The sequence below is a fragment of the Pelodiscus sinensis genome, chromosome 5 (genome assembly GCF_052426305.1).
Source record: "Pelodiscus sinensis isolate ZL-2025 chromosome 5, ASM5242630v1, whole genome shotgun sequence".
Classification (NCBI taxonomy): Eukaryota; Metazoa; Chordata; order Testudines; family Trionychidae; genus Pelodiscus; species Pelodiscus sinensis.
Window position 1 is genome coordinate 57,418,965 of NC_143056.1, and position 21,076 is coordinate 57,440,040.

At 42.9% G+C, this 21,076-nt stretch overlaps 1 long non-coding RNA gene across 5 annotated transcripts in view; it reads left to right on the forward strand.

Annotated features, from left to right (window-relative positions):
* Positions 1–5,615: 5,615 nt before the first annotated feature.
* LOC112547391 (uncharacterized) overlaps positions 5,616–21,076 on the forward strand; it is a 34,628-nt gene continuing 19,167 nt past the window's right edge. For all 5 annotated transcript variants that reach the window (XR_012903184.2, XR_012903188.2, XR_003091133.3 and 2 more), the window contains exon 1: positions 5,616–5,843. This is a non-coding gene — a long non-coding RNA (uncharacterized LOC112547391). The remainder of the gene's footprint in view (positions 5,844–21,076) is intronic.

The window sequence follows — 21,076 nt, forward strand, 5'->3', positions numbered from 1 at the left end:
TGCGACCCAAGCGCACAATTTACAGGGCACCCTGCCCATGACATATGGCATTGGAATTAGCAGAAGAAGATCAATCACAATAAGAAAGAAGTAAAGAGTAAGGGGTAGTATGCCAAAATTTACATTAATAACTGTCATTGTCATACAGCAAAGCAGACCAGTAGAAGCTAGAAATGTTGAGGGCATTGCCATCTGTGGGACATTTTCTTAGGGAATATAAACAATGATGGGCTGAGGCAGGCTGTTAGTTGGTTGCCCTTTTTGTGATCAGTTTCCAGGAAACTGTCTTGACATCTCTCTCTTGATGCATCAATGACAAAATGCTCTAAGGGGGACTTTGTATTACAGGTAAGATGTATCAAGTTTGTTTAATGCTTCATGCAACCTCTTGTGGATTTTCTTTTGCACGCATGTGAAAATGTTTGCAATGGCTAAAGAGAGACTGGTGGTTAATGTGAAAATTGTATCAGAAGAGTGACTATTTAACCTAACAGGAAGTTTTGGAAGAACTGGGCCAGTTCCCCAGTTTAAGTAAAGTGGATTCAGATTTATACTAGCTGAGGATCTGGCCTATCATGTTTAGGCTTTTTAATGCAGCAGTAGGAAAATACAAAATTATCTGTCAATTGAGAATAATTCAAGTGGATGGATGACTCAGGACAATGCATCAGCCCTCTATAGCTATTACTAAGGCTCTTTCAGTCGATCATCTTTGAAAGGGTTAGAAACATGTTACTTTCACGTGAAGAGCTCTTGACTCTTAAGAGCCAAGAGCACTTCACATGAAATGTGAATGTCTGTTGAACATTTATTCTATTATTAAACCATTCTAATCTATTACCAAACCAAAGCATTGCAGCAGGTTTCCCCTTTAGTTCCCGGCATTTCTAGGTTTGAAAAGAAATGTGGAGTGATATTAGTACTCGGCTAATTATATTGCTCCTGCCTTAGTTTGCACTAGGCTTGCCACCTTATATTTTCTTGACTCATCAAACAGATCACACCATTCACCCAAGAAAGACATTATGGGTGAACTTAGAAAAAGAAAAATTAAAGGCTTTCTTGGAACAATTAAGGTCTACTTCAAATCTTACGTTAAAAAATCAGTGTAACAGGCTATATGCTAGCAGACAGCAATAACTCCTTTAAAATTCTTATAATTTACTGGGGGGGGGGAACTGGAGGGGGGAGAAAAAAGGCCCCTGGCAGCTGGGAGAAGGTTGGGGGGAGAGGGGAGGAGATAGAAAACAGCCCTGGCATCTGGGAGGAGATTGGAGGGAGATAAAAGGCCTGTACCAGATGGGACCCCCCACTCTGAGCCCCTCTTCATCCCCCATCCCTCATTCTCAGAGACACCCCCACCCCCAGCCTGCTGCACTACCCCTCTCTACATCCCCAAGGCCCTGTCCTGCCTCCTGTACCTCTTACCACCAGTCTCCTGCTCTGGAGGACCTGGGCAACCCCTGGTAAGTCTGCTCATGCCCTAAAAATACAAGCACCATTTGGAAATGAAAAACTGCAGAAAAGAACAATAATGGCAATTCTTCTTTATTTTTTGTTTCAAAGATTGAGGACCATAATGCCCTTGTCTATAATAGGACAGTAGGGGTACATCAACGGAGCCATGTAGATTAGTTTACTCGACAAAGAGAAATGAAGCGGCGATTTAAATTAGTTTACTTGACAAAGGGAAATGAAGCGGCATTAAGGCTGGCCGGAACCAGTTCCAGCAGGGCACCAGGTCAGGATTTAATGTGTGCTTAAAGGGACCCTACCCGCATCCCGGACTGACAGTTCTCAGGTTTCCCTGCTTGCTTGTCCACTTTGATGAGGGACAGCAAAGCATTTGTGTCTCTGTATGCTCTGCTTGCCCTCACTCGGGACACCACAGCACTCTGCCACAGGGAGCCAGAGCACTCTGGTGTGTCTTGTGGACGCATTGCCATCAGCCTGGCTGCACTTGCTACAGGCTGCCATTCGGGAGGTCCATTGGGAGGCTGTCAGTATCCAGGGGGCCCTGCGGGAGAGCTTCCGCCCCGAGGAGCTCTAACAGTCTCCCTGGTCTGTGCCACTGGGGGCATGTGCCCCATTCCTCCCTCATGTTCTTCCACTTACCCTTCCCTAACCCCCCCTTCCTGATGTCAAATAAAATACACTTCTTTTCAAAAATAGAAACTCTGTTTATTTAACAAAATGGCAGTTGGGGGGGATTAACCTCTGGGGAGACTGGGGAAAGGAGGCGGGAGACAGGAGGAGAGAAGATGGGAGAGAGAAGGGGGAAAATTGGGAGGAGGAACCTGGAAGGGGGAAGCAAAGGGAGCAAGGAGGAGGGAAATGCTCAGGGTTGGGGGTCTCATCGGGCCACATGTCTCCTAGCATGGTGGGTGCAGGGGCCTCGGTGTCCCCGGGGGGATGGGGAGGAGGGTGTGAAGGTTGAGATGGGGTGTGTGGAGACTGAGGAGAAGGGTGAGGAGGTTGAGGAGGGAGAGGCGGGAGGGGGAGAAGAAGTGGGAGGAGGTGGGAGGAGGAACGGTAACTGGGGGAGCAGCAGGTGCAGGAGCAGCACAAGGCAGCATGCTCTGCACTAGGGTCTGCAGATGGGTACAGATGGCATGACCCTGGGCAAGCAGCTCCCTCCAGAACTCTTGTTGTTCTTATGTCCGCTGCTCCATGATGCGGGTCACGGCTTGTAAGACCCCCAGGTGTTGTTCTCGGTACCTCCTTTTTGTGGTCGTCCTGTGGAGCACTCGGGTGCGGGAGCATGTCCCGGGAGGGGTGGTGCATCCTGCACATGCAGCTGGTGCAGCTGTGGAGAAAGAAGAGAAGTGGTCAGTTCTTCCTGGGGACACAGTGGGTGAAGCCCAGCTCACCTCTGCGAGGTGAGGATGACCATGTCCTGCACTGTCAGAGCTGCTGTGCTTGCACAGAGGCCATGGTTGGAATGTCCAGCTATTCCCGGGAGTGGGAGCTGCCCCGAAACTGTACCCATGCCCCTGTGCTGTGTATAGTGTGGGTGAGATGGGGGGGAGATGCTAGAGGAGACGTGTGAAGGGAGGACGTCCTGCTGTGTCCCGCCCTGGGGTCAGGAGCATATCAGGTCTCTTCACACACGTGTGGTTATCAGGCCAAGGCCCCTGTGTGACAGGCAGCTGGAGTCACCTGCCCAGGGGCGGCACAGCACTTGCTTGCCTGTGCACAGGTTGCTGCATGATCTGTGGTAAGCAAGGCCCACGTGCGTGGTCCCTGGTCTCCCTTCCTGCATCCCCCCCCCCTCCCGGGTAGGGGACAGGGACAGCACTTACATGGTGTGGCCTCCCCGGATGACCCTGCTAACTCTGCAGGTGGGACTGCTTGGGGGTCCTGGCGGTGTGGCGGCTCCTGCTCTGTGCCCTGGTCAGGGTCCTCTGGTCCCGGCTCGCTGCCCCCCGGGGTGGCACGGACCGTCCCGCCCCCCGGGATGTGGTCCAGGGCCTTGAAGTAGGGCAGATGCCCGCTGAGGAGTTGCCCCAAGTGGCCCTCACATACCCCTGCTGCAGCTCTTTAATTTTCAGGCGCATCTGCTCCTGGGTGCGCCTGTGGCCTTTCTGGGCCATGGTGGCAGCTATGCGGCCATAGATGGTCACTTTCCTCTGTCTAGTGCGGAGATCGTGGACATTGGGGGCCTGCCTCCAAACCTCAGTGAGGTCCATGATCTCCTCACTAGTGCAGGAGGGAACGTGGTGTCTACGAGCCCTGGCTGACTCCTGGGTGCTGGGGGACTGGGCGGGGATGGCTGGCTGGCACTGTCTGCCTGGATCATTGTGGGGGCAGTGGGTCGGGGCAGAGACTGCTGGTAGGCCTGGATATGGCCTACCATGCAGTCTGGCCAGAGTCTACCCCTTTAAGGGCTCCAGAGATGGGGGAAGGGAGAGGAGTTTTCCTGGTTTGGCCCAGAGTGACCACCAAGGGAACCTGGGAAGGGCTGGAGGCCAGCTAATTCGAAATAAGCATCTACACCGCGCTTATTTCTAATTAGCTATTTCGAATTTGGCATTATTCCTCATAGAATGAGGTTTACCAAATTCGAATTAAGTGCCCTATTATTTCGATTTTATTTCAAAATAGCGGTTTGCCTGTATAGACGCTGTTATTTCGAATTAACTTTGCAGTGTAGACATAACCAAACATGGAGAAGTGCAAGCAGGGTGTCATGGGGCACTGCCCTTCCATACGCTCCTTTGTGGCCCCACATGGCCTTGCAGGCACATTGCATTTAGGGCCCACTCAGGTTCTTTTTACCATTTATTTTGACTAAGTTGGTTCAAGACCGACGAAGAGTCCTGTGACACCTTATAGACTAACTGAAGTGTAGGAGCATAAGCTTTCGTGGGCAAAGACCCACTTCGTCAGATGCATGTAGTGGAAATTTCCAGAGGCAGGAATAAATATGCAGGCCAGGATCAGGCTGGAGATGACCAGGTGGATCCAATCAAGGAGGATGAGGCCCACTTCTAGCAGCTGATCTGGAGGTGTGAATTCCAAGAGAATAGAAGCTGCTTTTGTAGTTAGCAAGCCATTCACAGTCTTTGTTTAATCCAGAGTTGATTGTGTCAAACTTAAAGATGAACTGTAGCTCAGCAGTTTCTCTTTGAAGTCTGGTCCTGAAGTTTTTTTGCTGCAGGATGGCTACTTTTAGATCTGCAATTGTGTGTCCAGGAAGATTGAAGTGTTCCCCTACAGGTTTTTGTATGTTGCCATTCCTAATATCAGATTTGTGTCCATTGATTCTTCGTCGCTTTTGCAGATTCAGACTAACACAGGCTACCCCTCTGATACTTGGTTCAAGACATGGACCTTCTTCATAGAGCCTTATCTATTAAGTTTTCCTGCCATATGTATCTCACTGTGTTAATTGTCCCAGGTCACCCCACTCTGGATCCATATAAAAGTCTGGTCAGCTTCACCAAACCAAGAATCCCCAGCCTTTCTCTTTGGGGCGGTAAGTTAGCCAGATGTAGGGCCTCAATCAGCTTCTCCCTCAGTTGACCACCTTTCACTAACAGTTCCTCAGCAGGCAGCCTGTCCATCTGCTACTGGTGTCCACCCTGGTATGGCAGAAGAAGCAGCATTTATGCTGGTTCCCTTCTCCCTGCTCACTCCCTATTTATTGGGTGAGTGGAGAGCCTTGCCCTGTCTCTCTGCAAGAGTCCTGACCCTGGGCACACTTGTTCCCAGAAGGGATTCCCCTCAATGATAATCTCTTAAATCCTTGTATATATGTTGGACTTTTCAGTAAATTTAAATTGATGGGCTGGGCTGACTTCCAGGCACCGCTACCTTGGTAGGGGGACACTACCCCATCACTCCAGGCTACAAAGCATAGCATGGCTGCTAAACATTTTTTCTTTTATTACCTCATCTTCCTGCCCTCTCCCACTCTATTTGGTCTACCTGTTACATCTTATCTGACACCCTCACAAGGGCACAGACTGTTGCCTTTGTTGTTCTCTGGATGGCACCCAGCACAATGGGTTGATTCTTAGGTAGTTCTGTCATATAAATTAAATAGTGTTATGTAAAACAAGGAGAGTTCTGGAACCACTAGCACTCACACTGTTGCTAACAACAGTGGAACAGTGGCAGCAAAATGGGGAAGTTTTAGGAAGGAAAAGAAAAACTTTATGAAGACACAGCCTGAGCTCAAGCTGAAGATGGCTCTCCTGCTGCTGGAGCAGCAGGGTGATATCACAGTTACAGGGAAATGTTAGCTTGAAACTGAGTCCAAGTCCCTGCTGTTGCACTTGTATGGCAATGACAGATACCTAGATGAAAAGGACAGATTTTGGCAGCTGGATGCACATGAGGTACTAAGTTAAAATAGCACATGACAGTATGCTGTAAACACGGGTAACAAATCTTCCTATTGTCATGGTACCCTTGACATACAAATACAATGAGGCTTAGGCAGTGGTTTGTTTTTTCTTTAAAAACATTGAATCAAACTCTGTAAGCATTTTCCCTATGTATTATGCAAGCAATGAGTAACAAAATAAAATAGAATAAAAGAGCTGTTATATTAAATCATGGTATAATATGTAATAGTTCTAAGCTACTGCATGTCAATCCACCATAACATTTGCAATATAATGAAATGGTCAACAGTGATTAATATTCTTAAGTGCTTTTCTTTTTTTCTTTTAAGTGCTTCCAGACAGAGCAACAAGAAATATATCACATTATCAGTGTTTGTGTGAAGTCAGAGGGTCACAATCTCTATTGGTTTTACCTTCTATCTTTAGATGCACATTAGGATGTTTGTTCTGTGCACTACAAACAGTTTGGTGAATGCATCTTGGGACAAATCCTTAGCTGATGTAAATGAATGCCGTTCTATTGTGTATATTGGAATTATGCCCATTTGCACCGTGTGAAGATATGGCTTTTTAACTTGAAAGTGAATTAGTGTTTTCAGTTTGTCATTTAAGATCTCTCTGGGGGCTCGGCTTTTGTTTTTGTTCACGTGTATGTACATCTTTTTTAATGTTTAAAATACATTATTTGAATTAAAAACACCAAACTAAACCAAGGGAAATCTTAATTTAAAAAGAGTATAACACACGGGAGTCTAGTGAATAGCTTTAAAACTCTCAAATTGTTTCAGTGAGTCACAAAGGTCATTTTCTCCTTTTGTAGTTGAGATTTACGTAGGTCATGTTCACAGGAAGAGAACTAGGACCTACAACTTTTCATTAGAGCAACTACACAAATTATAACTCTGAACAGAGTTAGATGAAAAAATGATTAAAAAAACACCTGACTTCTGCCTGCACTGAAGCCACCATAGATCCAAAGTTGCAAGTTTTAAGTTTAACCTATTATCGTGATGGTCACCTCAGTCTATGATGGAGCTATACTGTGCTAGTCCCTGTGGGATGCAAAAATTATCAACTACTCCTTGTCTTGTATTTGTTGTTTTTCTAAAATTTCTAATACCTGAACTCTAGTAAAAATACGACCTGAGTACACCCTATAGGCTCAGAAACCAAAGGGCAAATAAAAAGAACCTGGCTGTGTCTAGACTGCATCCCTTTTCCGTAAAAGGGATGCAAATTAGACACATCGCAATTGCAAATGAAGCGGGGATTTAAATCCCCCCCGCTTCATTTGCATAAACATGGCTGCCGCTATTTTCCGGCTCAGAGCTTTGCCGGAAAAAAATGCCAGTCTAGATGTGGATCTTTTGGAAAATAAAGCCTTTTCCAAAAGATCCCTTATTCCTTATTTTAAGAGGAATAAGGGATCTTTCGGAAAAGGCTTTATTTTCCAAAAGATCCGCATCTAGACTGGCGTTTTTTTCCGGCAAAGCTCTGAGCCGGAAAATAGCGGCAGCCATGTTTATGCAAATGAAGCGGGGGGGATTTAAATCCCCGCTTCATTTGCAATTGCGATGTGTCTAATTTGCATCCCTTTTACGGAAAAGAGATGCAGTCTAGACACAGCCCCTGTGTATATTTAATGTCATTTTATTAATTTTATGCCAATCTCATTCATGGGGTGAATGAGACAGGGTTTTTTGTTAGCAAAGATTTCACCTGGCAGAGGGAAATGTCATTCCATTTTTTAAATGAAAAGATCTGCACTGTAACAGGGTAAAATATTGACTAGTTGTTGGGTCTTCCCTGCATATAAAACTCTAATCCCTAAATGCTTTCCACTACTACCACCCCCCATCCTCCATTTATTCACTCACATTCCAACTCAGAGCCAGTAGGAATCTGTTATGAATAGAGATGGAAATACCTGGTACAAGAAGACTTTTGCTGTGACTGATGAGGGACAACATGGGAGGGACAAAATTGGAAGTGAAGGATGTAAATCTCCCTGAAATGAGTTAGGGAAATGAAAGGTGCAAGGGAGGTCAGGATCTGCTCTGTGTGCTGGGAAGCCATGGAGCATTTCTGAGGGGAGGTCTATACTTGATGATGATATATAGGGGATAGACACTGCATGTCCAGCTAGCATAGGTATTAATAACACTGTAGATGGTGAGGCACTGCTTAAGTGAGTAGAGAATGGATTCACCAGAACTGTGGTTAGCCTACTTGGCTCTCTACACACCAAACCAGTTGCCACTCCAAGTCTACATTGCTATTTTTACGAGTTTAGAGACCTGCAGTGTCCTCACTGCTGGAGAGTTTCCTCGCTGCAGTAAAAGACATGAACAGCTAGAAAAAGCTGTGGTGGAACCAGGCATAGGCCCGCCGATGGGAAGGGCAAAGGGGCAGTTGCCCCAGAGTTGAGTGATTCAAAGGGGCCCAGGGCTCCCAGCTGCCGCCACCGCTGCTTTTGCATAAGTGTCAGTGGCCAGAGCTCTGAGCCCTTTAAATCACCACTGGAGCACTGTGCAATGTGCTCCAGCAGCTCTGAGGGCTGGGAAACTAGCAGGGTGCACTCCGGGTGGCACTGAGAGCTGGCTGCCCCAACCCTGCCCCTTCTGCCCAAGGCCCCTGCTCCTTCTCAGGGCACAGAGCTGGTCCTGCCTTGTCCAGGGCCCCGCAAGTCTGTTGCCCTCCCCTGGCCAGGGAACTGGAGACATCGCTAGCAGTGAGAAGCTACAGTCTCTCCTGCCATAGCCATTCACTGACATGCACATACCACAGTGAAGATGCCTACCTTTTGCTGTGACGTGTGGCTACACATTCCCTCTGTGTTGTCTCAACTACAAATAAGGCCTGAGATGGACATATGTGTTGGCTTTAGTGTTGGTGCTTTTGCCATGGAAGAGGATATATAGGTGATGTGATGAGCATAAATTATTCCAGTCAAGGCCTACAGTGAATTCTGCTCGTGGATTTGCCTTTAAAGGAAAGTCACATATGAAATCAATCAAATGGGCATGCCCAATCTCAAGGAATCCATCTCCTCTTTTGTAAATCTAGCCTGTAGTAGGCCAGAGGCAATGCAGACCTTAGGTTCCACTGCCTGTAAAATATGAGTAGAGCCAATATTTGACATGGAGGTTTATGTCAATCCTATCAGTATATGTGCTCTGTTGCATTTTAGAGGTTCATGTGCGAGGAGAATAAGAGAATTGCTCTTGTATAGTCAGCTCCTGTCAGTGGTTTGAAATGATAACCACACCTCAGTCTGAGCTCAAATTAAAGACTTTTCTATTTGTTGCCATTGAAAACTGAACATAAGATTGATTGTATAGAGTATTCTGGAAGCATATATGAAGAAAGCTACAGAAATCATTACAAAAAACGGCCTTATTGGCAGATAATAAAAAACATTATCATTCTACAATACTGTAGCAGAAAAGCACAAAGTAATGTAATAGTACATTGAAATAATTAAAAACTCCCAATAACAAAAAACAAGAAAACAGTGGAACTACATCATTTAAATGCCAAGTACAAAAGTGTGTGCAACTATGTCAGACTCAGCATTCATAATCATTAATAGAACTGTCTCTGCATGTTGATTTTGGTGATACCATGTTCAGTGCATGAGAGTGTGACAGAGCAATGAATACCGCATAGTCAAAAGATGAAATGTAACCTGATTTTCATGCACAATCAGATCACTTTGTAGATATTGTGCCCAACAACCTTCCACCACAAGAGAGAGGAGAAGAGCTAAAATCAACTTCATAATGCAATGCATTTTATTTTCAATGACACAGCCATTAGGTCTTTCTCTCTCTTTCTTGGAGTTTTCAGAGATGTAGCTTACTAGAATCTACTATATGAGCAAACATACTCTTAAGTCAAAAGAAGCCAAAACATTAAACCATTGTAATATAACCCTACACTATACACATAAAACTATGAATAACATAAAATGGGGAAACAATAACATTTCACTATAATTCATGTTTTAAAACAAATATCTCAGAAACCAATAACACAGATGTGATTATACATAGTGAGCAAAGGACAGAGTGAGACCCGGACATAAACATCAACAAACATATACATTGACACACAGTCAATTTATACATCTGCACAGATATGTTTATTCACACTGTATATTTTGTATCTTTGTATAGACGTTTATATTACATTTAATTACTTTCCCTGTGGCTTTATAATTGAGTAGTATTTTTAATGTGTATTTGGAGTAGGAAAGAGTTGATTTTTGAATATAGCTAATAAATGTTTGCCAAAGCATTGCCAAACCTACCTAACAGCAGTTTCTAAATGAGGGTGACTTCTACAGAAAATTTATAAAGCTCAGATAACTGAAGGGTTTTTCCCACAGCCTATGAATGCAACAGAAAGAGAATAAATGATGTCAGCAATTTTGGGTCTAGTCCAAAGTGAATGTGGATGCTAATCAAAGGTAACTTATAAAAGAAGGTATAAGATAAACCAGGGGGGTAGCTGTATTAGTCGGTATCTGCAAAAACAACGAGGAGTCCTGTGGCACCAGATTTATTAGAGCATAAGCTTTTGTGGATAAAACCCACTTCATTGGATAAATTGGACTGTAGTTTATAGAGGCATGGGCATATATAAGAACCAATAAGAAGAGAGGCAATTCTTGATTAGTCTTAAGTGGAGTGCAGGATTTGGTCCAAGGGGTAAATATAACTGGACCACTTGGAAATAGTGATCATAATGTAATAAAATTTAACATCTCTGTGGAGGGAAAAACACCTCAGCAGCCCAACACTATAGGTACGTCTATACTAGCCCCCTAGTTCGAGCTAGGAATGCAAATGTAGGCGAACGAAATTGCTAATGAAGAGGGGATTTAAATATCCCGCACTTCATTAGCTTGATCTCGTCGGCGCGTTACTCTGCTCAACAGCTGATTCGAACCAGGAAGTGCGCACAGGGACGCGTTAGTTCAAAGCAAGGTTTGGTTTGAACTAACGCGTCCCGGCGTGCACTTCCTCATTTGAATCAGCTGTTGAGCAGAGTAATGCGCCAGCGAGATCATGCTAATGAAGTGTGGGATATTTAAATCCCCTCATCATTAGCAATTTCGGTTGCCTACATTTGCATCCCTAGCTCGAACTAGGGAGCAAGTGTAGACGTACCCTTTCAGAAAGAGGAAATGAGGAGGTTAGTAAAAAAGTAAAATCCCTACAAGCTTCATGGAAACTTTTCAAATCCACCATAATAGAGGCCCAACTTAAATATATATGCCAAATAAAAAACACAGAAGAGAACCAACAATGTGTCACCATGGCTTAACAACCAAGTAAAAGAAGCAGAGAGAGATAAAAAGGCATCTTTTAAAAAGTGGAAATTAAATCCTAGTGAGGAAAATAGAAAGGAGCATATACTCTGTCAAATTAAGTGTAAAAATATAAGAAGAAAAGCAAAAAGGAGTTTGAAGAATAGCTTGCCAAAAACTCAAAAAGAAATAGTAAAATGTTTTAGTAATAGCAAAAGCAGGAAGCCAGTTAAACAGCCAGTAGGGCCCCTGGATGATTGAGATGCCAGAGGAGCACTCAAAGTTGATAAGGTCATTGTGCAGAAATTAAATTAATTCTTTGCTTCTATCTTTATGACTGAGGATGCTAGGGAGATTCCCAAACATGACCCATTGTTTTTAGGTGACAAATCTGAGGAATTGTCCAAGATTGAGGTGTCACTAGAAGAGATTTTGAAACGAATTGATAAATTTAACAGTAACAAGATGGCATTGATTCAAGAGTTCTGAAAGAATTCAAATGTGAAATTGTGGAACTATTAACTGTGGTTTTTAACCTATCCCTTAAATCAGCTTCTATCCCTAATGACTGGAATATAGCTAATGTGATGCCAATATTTAAAAAGGGCTCTAGAAGTGATCCTGGCACTTACAGACCATTACAATCTAACATCAGTACTGGGCAAATTAGTTGAAACTATAGTAAAGAATAAAATTGTCAGACACATAGATGAACATGATTTGCTGGGGGAAAAGTCAACATGGTTTCTGTAAAAGGAAATCATGCCTTACTAATCTACTAGAGTTCATTGAGGGGGATCAACACACACATGGACAAGGGGGATCCAGTAGATATAGTGTACTTAGATTTCTAGAAAGCTTTTGATAAGGTCCCTCACCAAAGGTTCTTAAGTAAAGTAAGTTGTCATGGAATAAGAGGGAAGGTCCTCTTATGGACTGATAACTGGTTAAAAGACAGGAAACAAAGAATAGGAATAAATGGTAAGTTTTCAGAATGGAGAGAGGTAGCTAGTGGTGTTCCCCAAGGGTCTGTACTGGGACCAATCCTATTCATCCTATTTATAAATGATCTGGAGAAAGAGGTATACAGTGAGGTTGCAAAATTTGAAGACAATACTAAACTGCTCAAGATAGTTAAGACCAAAGCATATGGGGAAGAGCTTCAAAAAAATTTCACAAAACTAAATGATTGGGCAACAAAATGGCAAGTGAAATGTAATGTTGATAAATGTAAAGTAATGCACATTGGAAAAAATAATCCCAACTATACATACAATATGATGGGGACTAATTTAGCTATAACTACTCAAGACAGAGATCTTGGAGTCATTGTAGATAGTTCTCTGAAAACATCCACTCAATGTGCAGCGGCAGTCAAAAAAGCAAACAGAATGTTAGGAATCATTAAAAAAGGGATACAGAATAAGACAGAGAACATTTTATTCCCTCTATATAAAACCATGGTATACCCACATCTTGAATACTGCATACAAATGTTTTTACCTCAGCTCAAGAAAGATATATATGACATTGGTAAAGGTTCAGAAAAGGGCAACAAAAACGATTAGGGGTTTGGAACGGGTTCCAAATGAAGGGAGATTAAAAAGACTTGGACTTTTCATCTCAGAAAAGAGGAGACTAAGGGGTAATATGACAGAGATTTATAAAATCATGACTGATGTGGAAAAAGTAAATAAGGAAAAGTTATTTACTTGTTCCTATGACATAAGAACTAGGAGTTACCAAATTAAATTAATAGGTAGCAGGTTTAAAATAAACAAAAGGAAGTTTTTCTTGACACAGTACACAGTCAGTATGTGGAACTGGGAATGGATGACAGGCGAGGGATTGCTGGAAGATTCCCTGTTCTGTTCACTCCCTCCTGAACATCTGGAATTGGCCACTGTCAGAAGACAGGATACTGGACTAAATGGACCTTTGGTCTGACCCAGTATGACCATTCTTATGTTCTTATGTTATAAAGACAACAAAAGAAAGAGGGTAAAATACTTTTTATTGTCCTTATATATACCCTCTGTATACTCCACTCTAATTTATCTGATGAAATGGGTTTTACCCATGAAAGCTTATGCCCTAATAAATCTGTTAGTCTCTAAAATGCCACAGGATCCTCATTTTTTCTCTGTTTTTGATCTGATGTCTAGAGCTACAGACCAAAGCAGCCAGTGAAAGTTTGAAATATTGTCATTGGTAAATAGTGTAGCATCTTAGTTAATATGGTGAGAAGAAAAAGGCTGTATATAGACTGCATGCTTCTTTCGGAAGATAGCATCCACACTGAATGGACGCTATCTCGCATTTAAGCTGTGATTACTATGGATGAAGCAGCCACCAGGGCACCAGTGCTTTTTCCTCTTTCCTCTTCTTATGAAAGAACTCCCACTTCCCTGTCCACACATGCCTTTTTCCAAAAGAGCTCTTTCAAGAAAAGGTTTCTACCTCATAGAAAAGGATTACCAATGCTGGGAAAACCCCTCTGTTCTTTCGATTTACTTTTGGAAGAACGCAATTGCAGTATGGGCGTAACTCAGCTTTTGTCAGAAAAATGGTCATTTTTCTGACAAAAGTCAGTAGTGGAGACATACCCTAGAGAGAGTGAATAAGGAGATATAGTCCTTGAATGATGGAAAGGTATTCTATTTAATATTTTTTATCTGGAAGATTGTATGTGTATGGGCAGGGAGCAGCTTTAGAATACAAGGCAAAACATTTTTCTTCATGTTTCAAATTTTTTTGAGTCAGCATCATGTATTTGTGCTGGGTAGTATGGCATGGAAATCTGATCAGGGAAGCTTCAGTGTTTTAGTGCTTCCCCCCCACCAGTTTAAAGCCTCAAGAAACACATGCAGTGATGCAGTGAGTTCTCTCACACTCCAGAAACCACAAAAAATTCAAGGAAGGATTTATGTCATTGCTCATTTCTCTTATATTCTGGGAACCATTAAAATTGGCTCTGTTCTTCTTAAAGTGCCATGTTAACACAGATGGAATATACATGAGCAGAATTAAGGGCAAATAGATTCCATGTATTTATTTTTTCTATTGTTGTCTACACAAAAGAAGGAACTATACTGTACAGAAGCAGGAAGCATTTCTACAATGCACAAGTCAATAGTCTTTGATGCTAGGAATATTGGGCCAAATTTGACTCTATTGTAAACTTGTGCAATTCCACTGGGGTCAATGCAGTTATTACCAGAGCAGATCGTGGGACATAATTATTTCTGACTTTATGAAATATCTCAGTCTCACAGCTTATATCTTTTTGTGATGTCAATAATCAGACTACAACTGATGCTATGTATACCAACTAAGTTGCACTGAGTACAATGTGTCAAATTCAATGTATTTTAAATGATGAAATTTCCACACTTTGTAACTGAAAGAGAGAGATTTGTAGACAGAGATGCTCTATTCTTAGGAATGAAAGCATTGTGATACTTGGTGCATTTACTATTAAGCTGGAATGAGTGTACTGAATAGGTCATGGATATATTTAAATAACATTATTGTATCTGATTTAAAAAATGAGGGCAGGTGGATGGATGCTATGAGGATTTGAGTACCATCCCTTTCATAAAGTTGCATGACCGATCTGGAAAATGACTGTAGCTTTATTTGATTATATCCTGATACCAATATTGCGGTTAGTTGTTAAAAAGAAAACTATATTCATTCAGCAACAAATCCCACATGTAGACGTGCTACAGCATTTGCACAGGCAGTTATTATGACTGTACATGCAAATTGGGAAGGCATGTGAAAACAGTTATTTAACTCAGAGGTAAGCTTTTGAATGTGCCTTGACCTGATTTGCATGCTCAACTGTGGGTGCACATATGAATTCATACCATTTGCATACTTGAGTGGATGTTTGCTTGTTTTCCTTCTGATTAGTTAGGCATCGGTACTGCTATAATATAAAGGTCTACCTTTATGAGATTATATTTCAGCTAAAGGAAGTCACACACACATCAGTATTTTATACTTTTCTTTCCTCAGAGACCCAGTATTATTTCTTCTTCCCCCTCTTTTCTCAGAATATTTGTATCCATTCACACAAGACTTATTTGGTTTCAGGAAGCAGATGCCGAGTCTTGGGAACATATTTTTTCCAACAGCAGCATCTGGATGTATAGCTATCTTCCCTGGTGGTGAGGCTGGTGGCAGTACAACAGCCTTCAGGGCTAGTATCGAGGGTCACGCTGCTCTGGGAATTGTTAAAAGTCTTTCTCATGAATTATTTTTTTTCATTGACTTGCTTTTGATTTTAAGGAAGCTAGTTCCGCTACCTGTTAATTGAGATAATTTACAATTATTAGGTCACTTTCACAATAAAAAAAGAAACTCCCCAGGGACTAAATGTATTTCTTGTCTTGGTTTATTTAAGGATCTCTCTTATATGCAGACCACTTGTATTCTGGAGCTTGCTTCTGCGGCCATCTGCCCTCACAACTCAAGTTGATTTCTGTGCAGTAGGGATCAAATTCAGCTGTGAGAGAAATGTAAATTGTATTTCTTATAAAAGTGATAAAATACCAAATCTTCAGAGTAGCACTTGTTACTAATTCAAACTAGTTAACAGAGCTGGTCAAAATATTTCTTCAGGTTTTTTTTTTTACATGAAAAATGGCCTTTTTCACAATGACAGTTTTTGAGGGAAATTTTAGCTTTATTTTTTTCCTATTTTTACCTTTCATTGAAAGCAGAAACAAAAAGTTTCTTGGTTTCTGATTTTATTATTTTCCTTATTCTCCCACCTCCATCTCTCTTAGCCCCCCCCCTTTTCCAGTAGCAAAATTAAAACAAATAAAATATGACAAAAGGAGAGTAACAGGGAGGATGAGGGGGAAAACAAAACAAAACAAAAAATCTGTGAAAAAATACCCATCATTTTTTATCTGAGATATTAATTAATTAATTAATTAATTAATTCTGTAGTCTCAAAGATGTGCATAGAGATTTACAGAAGTTAGGAAGATGGAGGCTATACCCCACAGAATTTTCTCTCAACTGACTTGATTTTGTATTCTGTGGTTGTTCAAAAGAAGTGCAACCTAATCATTCATAGGGATGATGAGAGGAGGGATTGTGGTAAGAAAAGGAAGGTGTAAGATAAGGTTGGCCTTCTGCTTTACCTTATGGCCTCCTGTTAGTTGTTTTCTGAATCCCTTCTATCCTGTCGTACACTGTGCACATATACTGGCTGTCAATTGCTGCTTTCAATACACAGGTGAAAAGTGTTGAATGATTTAATCCAGATTTATATCTGTGTAACCAAAAGCAAGCTTTAGCTTCTTACAGTACGTCACTGTTTTTAATGCTTGGTGGGCACTAGTGTAACTGCTTAATTTGATAAAGAGATTTACATATGAGTTGTAAGTAGGAATAAGATCCTACTTTGAAGTAGGAATAAGATCCTCCGGAAAAGGGCTTTTTTTCCGGAGGATCGGGGCCAGTGTAGACGCTCTTTTCCGGCTTTTCTAAAAGCCGGAAAAAAGCGGCGGACATTTTTATTTAAATGCCGCGGGGGATATTTAAATCCCCTGCGGATTTCCCTATTACGACCTGTGAAATTAACATGCCCCTTTCGGAAAAGGGGCCAGTGTAGACGTAGCCACTGTGTTTTCGTGCACACATTATTCATCCAAACAAGGAAAGTATTACACAAAAAGGTTTTGTGCAACCAAATTACTAATTTTCCTTAAATATTTTGGACTATAATCTAGTTCTTTTAGTGTTGAATAACCAGAAAGCAACTGGATTTTGGACAGCAGAATTCCTGGTGTCCAAAATCCTGGCTGGGAATTCCTCTTCCATGGGCAAAATGCTCAGCATTCACAGCATTAGCATACCCAGCCTTTGGTGGGGTAGCATCTTGAGGTCAGCCTACCCTGACACCTGGCATGGTCCTTTAGCCTACCTTGACACCTAGCATGGCTCCAAAAGATAGACCTGTGTTCCTTGGAATTAACTGTACTTTTAAGGGCCTGAAATCTTGAAGAGAAGGAAGGGAAAGCTGCCTTTACACCCAAAACAACTGGGAAAGAGTTGGGAAAAGAGGATCATAGCGAACAGACACTGATCAAAGAAGGCTGGCCTGCAGTACTCTTCAGACTGAAAAGTTTATTCAGATGAGTGTTCATCTGAAGGAGCTGGCAAAAACCTTTCATCAGTCTAAGATAGAGCAAGAGGCCTGAGATAAAACTCCAATCCCAGATGAAAGACTGAGGGAGAACTTCTGTCAAAGTAAAGAGATGCTGATTGTCCAGAGGCAAGAGGCAGAGAACTTCCAGCCATGCTATACAGTGACCACAGGGAAGAGCAGATACTGACTTTTAGGAGCCTCTTCTGTAGCCATTCTCATGATAAGCTCCGAGGAACTGCAAAGTCCGGGTGAGGGGATGTCAGGGTCTGCTGAGCTTGTGAAGATGCTGATGAGCAAGTTAAAGATAGGAATAGCACAGGGGAAATGGTGGAGTGATTGGCAGAATAGCTGTGAGCTGCCATAGATGGGAATCCAGAGGAGAGAGTCAGCCTGGGCTCTCCTATCTTTTTTCCAGGCCAAGTGGGGAAGCATGAGCGTGAAGTATAAAAGAAGCCAAGAATGGCAAGAGTCAGATAGGGTATGTCTACACTACAGCACTAATTCGAACTAACTTAGTTCGAATTAGTTAATTCGAACTAAGCTAATTCGAACTAACACATCCAGACTAAAAAACTAGTTCGAATTAGTGTTTTGCTAATTCGAACTAGCTTGTCCACACAGAGTGGACCCTGAACTGGGGTTAAGGATGGCCAGAAGCAGTGACGGCAGAGCATCAGATGAGGACTTAGAGCGTGGAGCTGCTGCCTCAGGCTAGCCGAGGGCTGTGCTTAAAGGGACCCAACCTCCACCCCAGACAGACAGTTCTCAGGGGTGCTCCGCTTGCAAAGCAGTCCTGGCTTGGAGTGCCCTGAATGCCCACACTGGGCACATCACAGCACTCGGCCATCAGACTGGCCGCACTTGCTGTAGGCTGCCATCTGGGGAGAAGGGGCAATTGGGGGCTGCAGGAGAGCTTCCACCCCCAGAAGCCCGCAGAGCCAGCCCAGTCCTCCCCATCGGGGGCTCGAACCCCATTCCTCCCTCACCTCCTTCCACTTACCCTTCCCTAGCCCCCCTTCCTGATATACAAAATAAAGAAAACGTGTGGTCAAAAATAGAATCTCTCTTTATTAAACAAAACTTGGGAGACTGGGAAAAGGAGGTGGGAGAGGGGAAGAGAGAGAGTGGGAGAGGGGAAGGCAACTACAATGATCAGAGGTTTGGAAGAGGTCTCATATGAAGAGATGCTAAAGAGACTGGGACTTTTCACTTTAGAAAAGAGGAGACTGAGGGGGGATAGGATAGAGGTCTATAAAAGCATGAGTGGGGTGGAGAGGGTGCATCAAGAAAAGTTCTTCATTAGTTCCCATAATAGAAGGACTAGAGGACACGAAAGGAAAGGAATGGGTAGCAGGCTTCAAACTAGTAACAGAAAGTTGTTCTTCACAAAGCAAAGAGTCAACCTGTGGAACTCCTTGCTGCAGGAGGCTGTGAAGGCTAGAACTAGAACAGAGTTTAAATAGAAGTGAGATCAAGTCATGGAGGTTGGGTCCATGGAGTGGTATTAGGCAGGGGGTAGGAGTGGTGTCCCTGCCCAAAGTTTGTGGAAGGCTGGAGAGGGATGGCACGAGACAAATGGCTTGGTCACTGTCTTCGGTCCATCCCCTCCAGAGTCCCTAGGGTTGGCCGCTGTCGGCAGACAGGCTACTGGGCTAGATGGACCTTTGGTCTGACCCAGTACGGCCATTGTAAGCTCAGGGCTCAGGGTCGGGGGTCTCAGTGGACCACCTTGATTTTCATGCACACCTGCTCCTGGGTGGCCAGGCTGGCAGCTCTCCTGCCCTAGAAGGCCGCTTTCCTGTGCCTAGTGCGGAGGTCGTGGACGAGGTCCACGATGTCTGCACTAGACCAGGCGGGTGCCCGCCTCTTGCGGTCCCGGGCAAGCTCCCGGGAGCCGCCAGCCTGGTCCCGGGAAGAGGGGGAGGGCTGGGGGGCATCAGGTGGCTGGCTTGAGCCGTGCCAGGTGCAGGGTCTGCTAGCTGGGTGCTGGCAGGCTTGCACCTGGCACGGGCATCGTAGCCAGCCCGTGCCCCTTTAAGGGGTCCGGGGCCGGGAGGGGGGCAGTAGAGTTTCCCTGGTGTTGGTCAGAGTGGCCACCAGGGAAAGCTGGGGAGGGCTAGCCTCCCACTAGTTCGACTTAAGAAAGTTCGATCTAGGCTTAGTCCTCGTAGAATGAGGTTTACCTAGTTCGAACTAAGCGCTCAGCTAGTTCGAATTAAGTTTGAACTAGCAGAGCGCTAGTGTAGCACCTATCAAAGTTAATTCAAACTAACATCCGTTAGTTCGAATTTACTTTGTAGTGTAGACATACCCATAGTTACCAGGAGATTGGTTGGAAAGACATTAGATTTTGAGTTTCCTCTTTTCTAGACTTTTTTGTTTTTTCCTCAGAAGGGAAATGAATTTAGCAATTACCTGGCCAGGGAGCTAGACTTTGTGAATTGACAGACTGTTGTGTCACTAGAATAAATTAAGGGAGCACTAACCTAAGAAAAAACATGTAACACCACACCTGAACACTAGGCCACACTCTGGAGATGACAGGCATGCTGACACAGCCCCTGCAACACCCCCACTTTCTCTGGCCATAGGGTAGGAGACAGAAAAAGGGCAGATCCACAGCATGGCACATTCCAGAAATCCTCACTTGGCACATGGTGTCTTCAGGAGTGTTGCTAACTGACTTAGATAAAAGCAGCCTCAAGACTGGTAAAATTATTAAATTGCAGGGCATTTATTGCCTAACACAAATTCTGATGCATATAGGTTTCAGTATATTTGTGACATGTTTAATATTTGTAACCATATTTGTGGGTGTTTGTTATTCACTAAGAACAGCATCAGCAATGTGAATCTCTAAGATGAATGGTGTGATAAACCCCATAAGCCTCTTTAAATGGCCCCATTTGAACTTCCAGTTTTTAATCTAGATTTAAAGACTATAACAGCAGCATCATATCTGCCTTTGTTCCAACTGAGTTAACAGTCATCTGCTTTTACTGTATTAAAAAAAAAAGCAAATATTGAGCTAGATTCACCCTAATTCACAGAGGATGATGTTAGTGATGTTACATCAGAGATGAATTAGACTGTTTTTCAAAAATAAATGAAGATTCCTCAGTGCTATAAGTCTCTCTGTGTTTAGTGCCTGCTTTGATACATTGAAGCCCTTGTTGGACAGCAGATTAATAACGTGAGTCTGAAGTTTTGATATCTTTGACAGTTATAATAGTAAAACATAACATGCAATATTATTTATTATTTATTAATTTGTATCCTGGTATCCAGGAGTAGAAGTGTCATGGCCAAATTCAGATCTCTTGCACTAGCGTAAGTGAGGAATAACTCCACCGAGGTCATGAGAATAATTCTAGGTTTTCAAATTAGGCCCCAAAAGTTTAAATTTCCTTAATAAAATAAAGGATTCATACAGAGTCTTCTTTTCCCTTTGTTTCACTCAATATAAAAATCTTACCATATCAGAGAAAACTCAGATTCAGTGTTCAATTTCATCCAACTGTTTTCTGTTGTATAGAATAACCTTACAGATGATGAACTATTCCTATAACCTTATGTAGTTCAAATACAAAAGTTTCCTTAGCAAAAACAATCCATTTTCTGCGCAGAAAGACAGATAATTCTCCTATCTCAGAAATTAACCTAACCTACTTGCAGTGAAGCAGAAGCGTGAACATCTATAGCGGGGGTAAGCTGTGAAGTGGAAATAATCTTTAAGTGGCT